The sequence below is a fragment of the Balaenoptera musculus genome, chromosome 1 (assembly GCF_009873245.2).
Source record: "Balaenoptera musculus isolate JJ_BM4_2016_0621 chromosome 1, mBalMus1.pri.v3, whole genome shotgun sequence".
NCBI lineage: Eukaryota > Metazoa > Chordata > Mammalia > Artiodactyla > Balaenopteridae > Balaenoptera > Balaenoptera musculus.
The window spans coordinates 171,776,708-171,785,886 of NC_045785.1; the positions used below are offsets into that span (position 1 = coordinate 171,776,708).

The 9,179-nt window shown below is 34.8% G+C and overlaps 1 pseudogene; it reads left to right on the forward strand.

Annotated features, from left to right (window-relative positions):
• Nucleotides 1–1,696: 1,696 nt before the first annotated feature.
• LOC118882871 lies at nucleotides 1,697–2,748 on the forward strand (annotated as a pseudogene).
• The last annotated feature ends 6,431 nt before the right edge of the window (nucleotides 2,749–9,179 follow it).

Consider the following 9,179-nt stretch of genomic DNA (forward strand, 5'->3'; position numbering starts at 1 on the left):
CAATATCTTTTCCAATTTCTAACATCTCTGAGTAAGATTGTCAGGGTATACTCTACCTAATGGTGCCTGGCCGCCGGGGCCAGGAGCAAGGATTATAATGTAGCTGTTGCCTTCCTGGCCAAACGTGTGTTCTGTGTGATGTGGCTATCTCTGCCCAGAGGGAAAACACCTTGTTTTTTTTTCTCCTTGATATACCCAAAAGGGGTGTCTTTTGCAATTCTTCAAAGGAAGGTTAATTTTCGTTCTTTAATTTGTATATCAGTACCAACTGTGCTCTAAGAGACACTGCAAAATAGACCAGAAAAAAAGAGTGAATTTCTCTTGTATGAGTAGTATTTACGTATCTGTCAAAAGAGTAAAGAGATGATATGAATTCATTAATGAATGAAATGCAGTTGACCTTTAAACAATGAGGGGTTGGGGGTGCTGACCCCCTTCCCCATTTGAAAGTTTTCCTACTGCCATCTCTGACTCAAAAAACAAAGGAACTGATAAATGATTCACCAAAGGGCAGGAAGCTGACACAGCTTGTATAGACTCAGGACTCCAACTCCAGTTCTTTTGATTCCACACATTGTGATCTCTAATCCAACACAAATTTTTCTTAGTTAATTTAAAGATCTGTAAAATGAAAATACAAGTACGATACTTATTGAAATAAATCTGCATATAAGTGGACCTGAGCAGTTCAAGCTTGTGTTGTTCAAGGGTCAAATGTATTACTCTTAATCTCATAAGAGTAAATGAATGAAGGCATATTGAATAGAAATATTACCCTCCAAACCAGGTTTCTTAACCTACCTCTGAACATCTTTGGCAAAATGATTTCTAACAGGACTATAATAATATACTCCTCATTTCATTGAAATACTTTGTTTTGTTGTTTTTATAATTTTTTAATTACTTGCAATAGTTGCATAGAATATTTGCATAGAATTTTATAGAATAAATTAAGTTGTTTCTTTTTTGGCTAATAACAACTTTGCTGAAATAAACTTGCTTTATATATTTCTTTGCATATATGAAAATAGGACATTCCCAGCTATGGAACTGATAAGGCAGGAAATATATGAAAATTTATCTTTCACACATTTTAATTATTCTGATAATTTTTTACAAAGGTTGAACTACACATTATTAATATTTTTAAATGTTTGCAAAATTGTATAATGCTATTTTGACTTGCATTCATTTAATTACGTATGAATTTATGCATCATTATGTTAATTTGTTTGTAAACTGCTTATTCATTTCTATGCTTATTTGATTATTCATATTTTTCAAATATATTTATAAATGTCCCTTCCCCTAATCTTAGAAATGCTGTAGGAAAAATAGGAAGTGTTTTGGAACTCGGAACTTTGTTTAGCAACTAACAAAACACCATTACCCCTGAGATCCACCCATTTCTTTCTTCTAAGAGTTACACATAGCACACAAGCACACCATATACCATTTTTATAATCGTGGTTTATTTTCTCTTTCCTGTAGTAGTTCTATTTATGTTCTTGATATGAATACTTTTTTGTTGTTGTTATATGTATCGCAGGTGTATTTTCCCAATCTGTGGTTTTTCCTTTAGCTTTGTATATGGGGGCTTCCAAAATTAGATTTCTAAGCTTTTCCATGCTACCCAGAGAGAGAGCCATACAGCATTTTTCTGGGTTCCCAGCATAACTTAAAGGGAAACTTCACAATGTCCAGAGCTTTTGATGTCCTACAAATGAAGGAGGATGTCCTCAAATTCCTTGCAGCAGGAACCCACTTAGGTGGCACCAACCTTGACTTCTAAATCGGACAGTTATCTAAAAAGGAAAAGTGATGGCATTACCTCTAAATCTGAAGAGAACCTGGGAGAAGCTTCTGCTGTCCGTTTCTGCCATTATTGCCATTGAAAACCTGGCTGATGTCAGTATCATAACCTCCAGGAAGACCAGCCAGAGAGCTGTGCCGAAGTCTGCTGCTGCCATGGGCGCCACTCCTACTGCTGGTCACCTCGCTCCTGGAACCTCACTCACCGGAGCCTGGCAGGCTTCCGGGAGCCGCGACTCGTGGCGGTTCCCAATACCAGGCCTGACCACCGGCGTGAGAGGCATCTTCTGTGAACCTGCCTACCACTGCTCCGTGTAACACAAACCAGTCTCTGTGCCGTGTGTACACCGCCATCTGTGCAACAACTGGGAGCTCGCTCTACGGGTCTGACGTGATTGATGGACGCCGACCCGGGAAGATCTGCGCATGCGTGGTTCCCTGTCCCGTGAGCACCTGCGGGAGTCCCGCCTACTCTCGACTTGTAGGAAGATCCTCAACAGGTGGTGAAGGAAGGGCCGGCCTCAGCTGAGAAGGCTGTGACCAAGGAGGAATTCAGGGTGAACGGACTGCTCCAGCTCCTGAATTTACTGCTGCTCAACCCGAGGTGGCAGCCTGCTCTGAAGGCGGCAGGTGCCCTCTGTGCCTGCCCAGCAGTTCCCCACTGAGAACCACAGTGCACAGCGGTCACTGAAGACGCCACTGAAGATGGGCTGCAGCTGCCGCTGCTCAGGCCACGGAATGGGAGGAGCAACCGCTGAATGGTCTTCAGCTGTTCTTCTGCAGACTCTAACCCAGAAAATGGAAATAAAAGTGATGGAAAATAAACAGCCTCTAAAACAATTTCTAAATTATGCAGTGAATTCAACTACGTTAGAAACCAGCTTGGGTCACCAGTTGGCAGTAAGCTTCCACTTTTCATTTGCAGATGATACATAAAGGCATTCATGATAATGTCCATTTCATAAAAGAAATTCAACATTTATACAAATAATTTGCTAATTCTTATGATCTTAGCTACTTTTTAGTTTGTTTTTTCCACATTTAAAGAAAGCGATATATCTTACTCGTATTTCACACGTGATATCTTGCTGCTCTATTAAATTAAAAAATGAACTTTTTATAAAATATAAAGACCTAAGTAGGTAGAGGTATATCTCTTATTAATATGTAAATTGTAAGTTTTCTAATTTTTGGTTTCTTTCCACAGTACTTCATATGGAAATAGTAGCAAAAGAAGTTCTTTTTCTTGTGACTTTGTTTTACCTCTTTAAAGAAATACTCTCTGAATTATTTGCTTTTTTTCTCTATTCACAGATTGATGGGCTATCTTCTGAAGCATGTACTCAAGGCTGTATTTTTACTTGGGTTTTGCATACTGAGCATATATCTTCTGGTAAGTTGCACCTTTTGTTCTTTTTTTATGGCTTTTATGCATTGTTATTCCATTAGTACAAGGTTAGCTATTGCTACAGATGTCCCACAGAGAAAATATTTCAGTGACTTTCTTGACAGTGCTGAAAAGTCTTTGTTTAGCATTCACTCTGCCTTCTAATTCTGTGCTGTTAATGTCACTTTCTGTGTTCCAGTTTAATTCAGGTTGAGTTATTCTTATTCTTTCAGTCTCTAATCGCTAGCTCTTATATCTTTCAATTATACAAATCTGAGCACAGCTTTGGTCTGGATTCACACAAGCTTGGTCTGTTACTTGAGTTCAGGTCCAAAGTAGTTTTTGATGTTTGCTACAACCATTACCTCATTGTCAACCCCAGATAAAGTTGTCAGAAATTTACTGCAAAATTTGGTAGGGTTTTACTTAGAATAAAATGAATTTCATTTGGAATAGACTTATGGAAAAAACATGCCATTAAAAAAATTAATTTGACAGAAAGTAGAAGTATTAAAATAAGTCTACATATTAATAAAATTATTTAAATATAATAAGTATTTATTGGTACACTAACTTGAAATTTGTAAAAATATGCACTTCAAGGCTTCTATAATTTCCTAAAGTGAATAATAATAAAAGAATATTAAACAAAACTTCCTCAAAACAAATGCAGTGCAAAAAAGATGATTTATAAACAAATTTTTCTGATTATTAATTAAACTTTGATATAACTATTAGTCTTTGATTTATATTACCATGTTTATTTGAAATTTAGCAAATGAGTTGCTTTAAAAAATGCATTTGGTAAAACCTAGAGCAATGACAAAAAGAAAAAAACAAAAACATAATTACTAAGCTAATAGTAACAAAAAAATTACCATGCTAAAAAAGTATTAAATTAACCCAAGTAAAGGCAGGAAAGGAGCAAAAACTGGATCAAAGAACAAAGGCAGAAATAGGAAATAAAGAGCAGCTGGTATATTTAAACTCAGTCATGGTGATAACAGTATTATATATAAAAGGTTTAAACTCAGGGAGCAAGGCAGACATTATCATAATGGGTAAAAAAAGGCTATAAGTTTTCTACATAAAAACAACTTTTAAAATGAATACGTTTAAATCTAAAAGGATTGAAAAAGGTACATTATATCAAACGTATTCATAAGATACCTAGAGAAGTAACATTAATATTAGACATGGTAGATTTTAGAATAAGAAATATTACCACGGATAAAGAGGAAAATGTTATGACAGAGGGGATGATTTATAAGAAGGATATAACAATCTTAATTTTTATGCATCTAATAGATAAACTTTACATAAAGTAAAAATTAATAGAACTGATAGGATAACTAGAAAAAACTACAATTATAGATGAAGTTTACAGTCCTTCTCTCACCATCAGAAAATATTATACCACTACACTTAAATAATATAATCTTACAAGAATATACCTTAATGTTCTCCTTCCTGTCCTTTGGACAATAGTTATTATATATTTTATGTCTACTTATGTTATAAACTACACATTTTGAATGTAATTTTTTCATATATTTGGAAATTCTGCATAATTCTGTGAACTGATATTTTCTTAAATGGTTAATGGAGGATGTTACAAAACCATTCATCTGGAAAAGATCCATTCAAAGTACACGATAGACTAATGAATTTTAATGTAACAAATTACAAAAATACATGAATATGGTTTCAGTTTTCTTATTGAAACTAACTTCTAAGAAGCTACCACTTACCAAGTTTTGACATTGTATCAAAGAAAAATATCTACAAATATCTGAAAAGACTTTTAAAATACTCCTAACTTTTCAAATTACTTGTCTATGTAAAGACCAGATTCTCTTCATATACTTTTTTATTTTTTAATTTTTTTTTAATTTTTGGCTGTGCTGGGTCTTTGTAGTTGCGTGGTCTTTCTCTAGTTGTGGCGAGCGGGGGCTACTCTTCGTTGTGGTGCGTGGTCTTTTCATTGCGGTAGCTTCTCGTTGCAGAGCATGTGCTCTAGGCACGTGGGCTTCAGTAGTTGTGGCTCGCGGGCTCTGGAGTGCAGGCTCAGTAACTGTGGCACACGAGCTTAGTTGCTCTGCGGCATGTGGGATCTTCCTGGACCAGGGCTCAAACCCGTGTCCCCTGCATTGGCAGGCGGATTCTTAACCACTGCGCCACCAGGGAAGCCCTCTCTTCATATACTTGAACTTAAAAAAATACCATGGACTAAATGCAGAAAGAAATCTGAGAATCCAGTTATCTTATATTTATACAAACATTGCAGAAATTTTCAAAATCTAAAACATTGGACCTCTCTCTCTTATGATTTTATATATATAGTTATCTTTAATTTAAATATTTGTTTACATTAGAGATAACAATAGATTGGATTTTACTGTTGTTTTCAATCAGTTAAATACATATTAATACTTTTTCAGTTTTTATTTTTTATTGTGGTAAGAACACTAACTTGAGATCTGTCCTCTTACTGAAGTTTTAAATGCACAACTCAGTATTGTTAAGTGTAGGTACTATGTTGTACAGCAGATCTCTGGAACTTGTTCTTCTTACCTAGATGCAACTTTATACCAGTTGAACAGAAACCCCCCATTTCTTCATCACCCCAGCCCCTGGCAACCATCATTCTACTCTCTGTTTCTATGAGTTTGACTATTTTAACTTCCTCTTATAAGTGGAACCATGCCAGTGGAATTCTGTGTCTGGCTTATCTCACTTATCATAATGTCTTCCAGGGTCGTTCATATTGTCATATAAGGCAGGATTTCCTTCTTTTTAAAGCTTAATAATATTTTCAATGTATGAAATATACCACATTTTCTTTATTCATCCATCAGTGGGCATTTAGGTTGTCTCCATACGTTGGCTATTATAAATAATACTGCAATGGACACAGGTGTGCAGATATCTCTTTGAGATCCCGATTTCAATTCTTTTGGTTATATAACCCGAAGTAAGGTTGATAGATCATATGATAGTTCTATTTTTAGTATTTTGAGAAACCTCCGTACTGTTTTCTGTAATGGCTGCACTAATTTACATTTCCACTAACAGTGCACAAGGGTTCCAATTTCTCCAAATCCTCTCCAACACATTAGCTTTTAGTTTTTTAATAATTGTCATCCTAACAGGTGTAAGGTGATAGCTACATAAATAAAAGCACTTTGGGGTCCTCAATTATTTTTATACGTATAAATGTGTCCTGAGACCAAAAATTTTGTGAACCACTGGTATAGATTCAAATTCGTCTTTGGTATTATATTTTTTCTGCTTAAAGTACATCCTTTAACATTTCTTATAGTACTGTTCTCCTGCCAATAAATTCTCTCGGTTTTTTGTATTATTTTTTTGTCTTCTTAAAGAGTGTTTATTTTGTCTTCATTTTCAAAGGTATTTTTCCTGAGTAGAATATTCTGCTTCCTTCAGTCTTTGGGTTTGAATCTGTACATGAATATACTGAAATTCCTAAAGCTAAGCGAAGAACATCTGGCAATGGAGAAAAAAAGAACAATTGTTGGGATACCGTTTGTTTTTTTTTCTGGCATTTAAAAAATGTCCCCTAGTGTCTTCTGACTGGAAGGTTTTCTGCCATTATCTCTTCAGTTTGTTTTGTTTTCTCTATCTCTGCCTGTTTGTTTATTTGTTTCCATTTCCTTTTCCCATCCATGTGGTACTAACTGCATATATGTTAGACAGCTTGATATTGTCCTAAATTACACAGAGGCTCTGTTAATTATTTTTAGTTTATTTTCTCTCTTTGCTTCATTTTGGATAGTTTCTATTGCTCTGTCCTAAGTTCAATGATATTTTGTTCTCCATTATCTAATCTGAACTAATCACATCCAGTGAATTTTTATTTTAGACATTATAGTTTTAATTCTTATGAATTCCATTTAGTTTTTTTAATATTTTGTTTCTCTCCTCATTATGTTGAGAATTTCCTTTAAATCATTGAGTATATTTATGATAGCTATTTTAAGCTGTCTGTGTACAAATTTTATCATCTTTCTCAATTTTAAGAATAATTCTATTAAATGACTTACTTCTGCTTTTTTTTGTTCTTAATTTGTCGCTTCTTTACATGAGTAGGACTTTTTATTTAATGTCAGACGTGGTGAATATTATGTTTTTGATTATTTGGATAATTTTGTATTCTTTTAAAGAGTGCCTAAGTTTGTTTTAGCAGGCATTCATGTTATTTGCAGATCAAGCAGATTCCTTGACACCCTTTTAAAAAGTTTGTTAATATGGATCTGGCGTACCTTCATTTTAGGGATAATTTAGCCCTGCTACAAAGATGTGACATTCTGAGACCACTGTTTATTTCCCCAAATGTTTACTGAGACCTTTGACTTTGGTCTATGGACCAAAAGTCTATGGTCTATGTATGTGCAGGTTAGTATTCGGCTAAAGTTTTTAGCAAAATTATATGTATATTTCTGGAGCTCTTGCTCTGCATAATACATCTTCTCTGGCACTTTGGCCCACACATTCCAGCCACCTCTGCCTTCCCAGATTTCTATCTCTGCCTCGTCAATGCAGTATGCTGTGTTCTGCTTGCTCCTTCAGTAGAATCTAGGAAGTGTGCTCAGGCAGAAAGGGCAAAATTGTAGCATTCACCTAGCATGTTTTTCCCTTAGGAATCACAGTTTTTTGTTGCCAGTAATCTCATATATGTTTTTCAGTTTGTAAATAGTTTATGGTAAAGGACAAATCTGGTACCAGTTAATGGTCAGTTCATGGTAAAAAGCAGAAATCCTCCTTGTGTCACCATTTTCTTTCATTGCCATTTTCGCTAATTTACTTAAACTTAGAATTTTCTCTTTAATTGAATTCTAACCTTGTATTAATTTTCTATTTAGTCACATTGAGAAGAAGAGGGAAATAATGGATTGGGAAGTTTTGCTGCATTATCTGAAATATCAATAGCTTAAACTAACAAGCGTGCATTTTTCTCACATACAGAACTGCTAGTTAGTGAGACAGTTCTGCCTCAGGCTATAGGTTGACCGCTTCTAGCTTCAAATTTCCATCAGGATTCAAATCTGCTCCATGTGACTCCACATTTTTTTTGGACTGGTGGCCATCTGAGACATGTTATTCTCATGGCAGGCTACAGAAGCATAAGAGGACAGGCCATCTTTCCCGGGCATATTTAACAAATCTTTTCTCATCATGCCTGATAGTATTTCACTGGCCCAAACATGTAACATGATAAATCCCAAAGTGAACTTGTAAAAAAGTGCATTGCTCCTACCATGAAGCCATGGAAAAGACAGTAAAATATGATGCTAAAATAAGACTTGAGTGAAGAATTAGAGATAATATCTCCCAAGACATTAATGGGTCTCTCTGTCATTTAGTAACGTTAAGACAGCCAGCACTCATACAATCTTGCTATAATATTTTTCTTCACTTAAATAATTTGCTTTAGAAAATTGAAAGGGCCGAAAAGTGTATCGCCAATAACTTCATTTGATAAGTGGAGAAAATGATGTCCCAGAGTATTTAAGCACTTTTCTAAATTTGCATAGTAAGTCATTGATATCTGACATGGAAGTAACTGTGAGTAACTGTGAGTAACTGTTTGTGAATTCAGTGTTATGTTGACTTTCTCTTACGTTCCATGTGAACTTTCAATATTTCTTTAAATATTATTATTATAATAATCTCTAGGTCCATCCATGTATTGGGTTGGCCAAAAATGTCATTCAGGTTTTTCCGTAACATCTTAGGGCAAAACCTGAATGACCTTTTTGGCCAATCCAATAGCTGCAAATGGCATTATTTCATTCTTTCTTATGGCTGAGTAATATTCCATTGTGTATATACATATATATATATATATATATATATATATATATATCTATATCTATATATATATATATATATATCTATATATATATATCTCTTCTTGCTCCATTCATCTGTCCATTCACCTGTTGATGGACATTTAGGT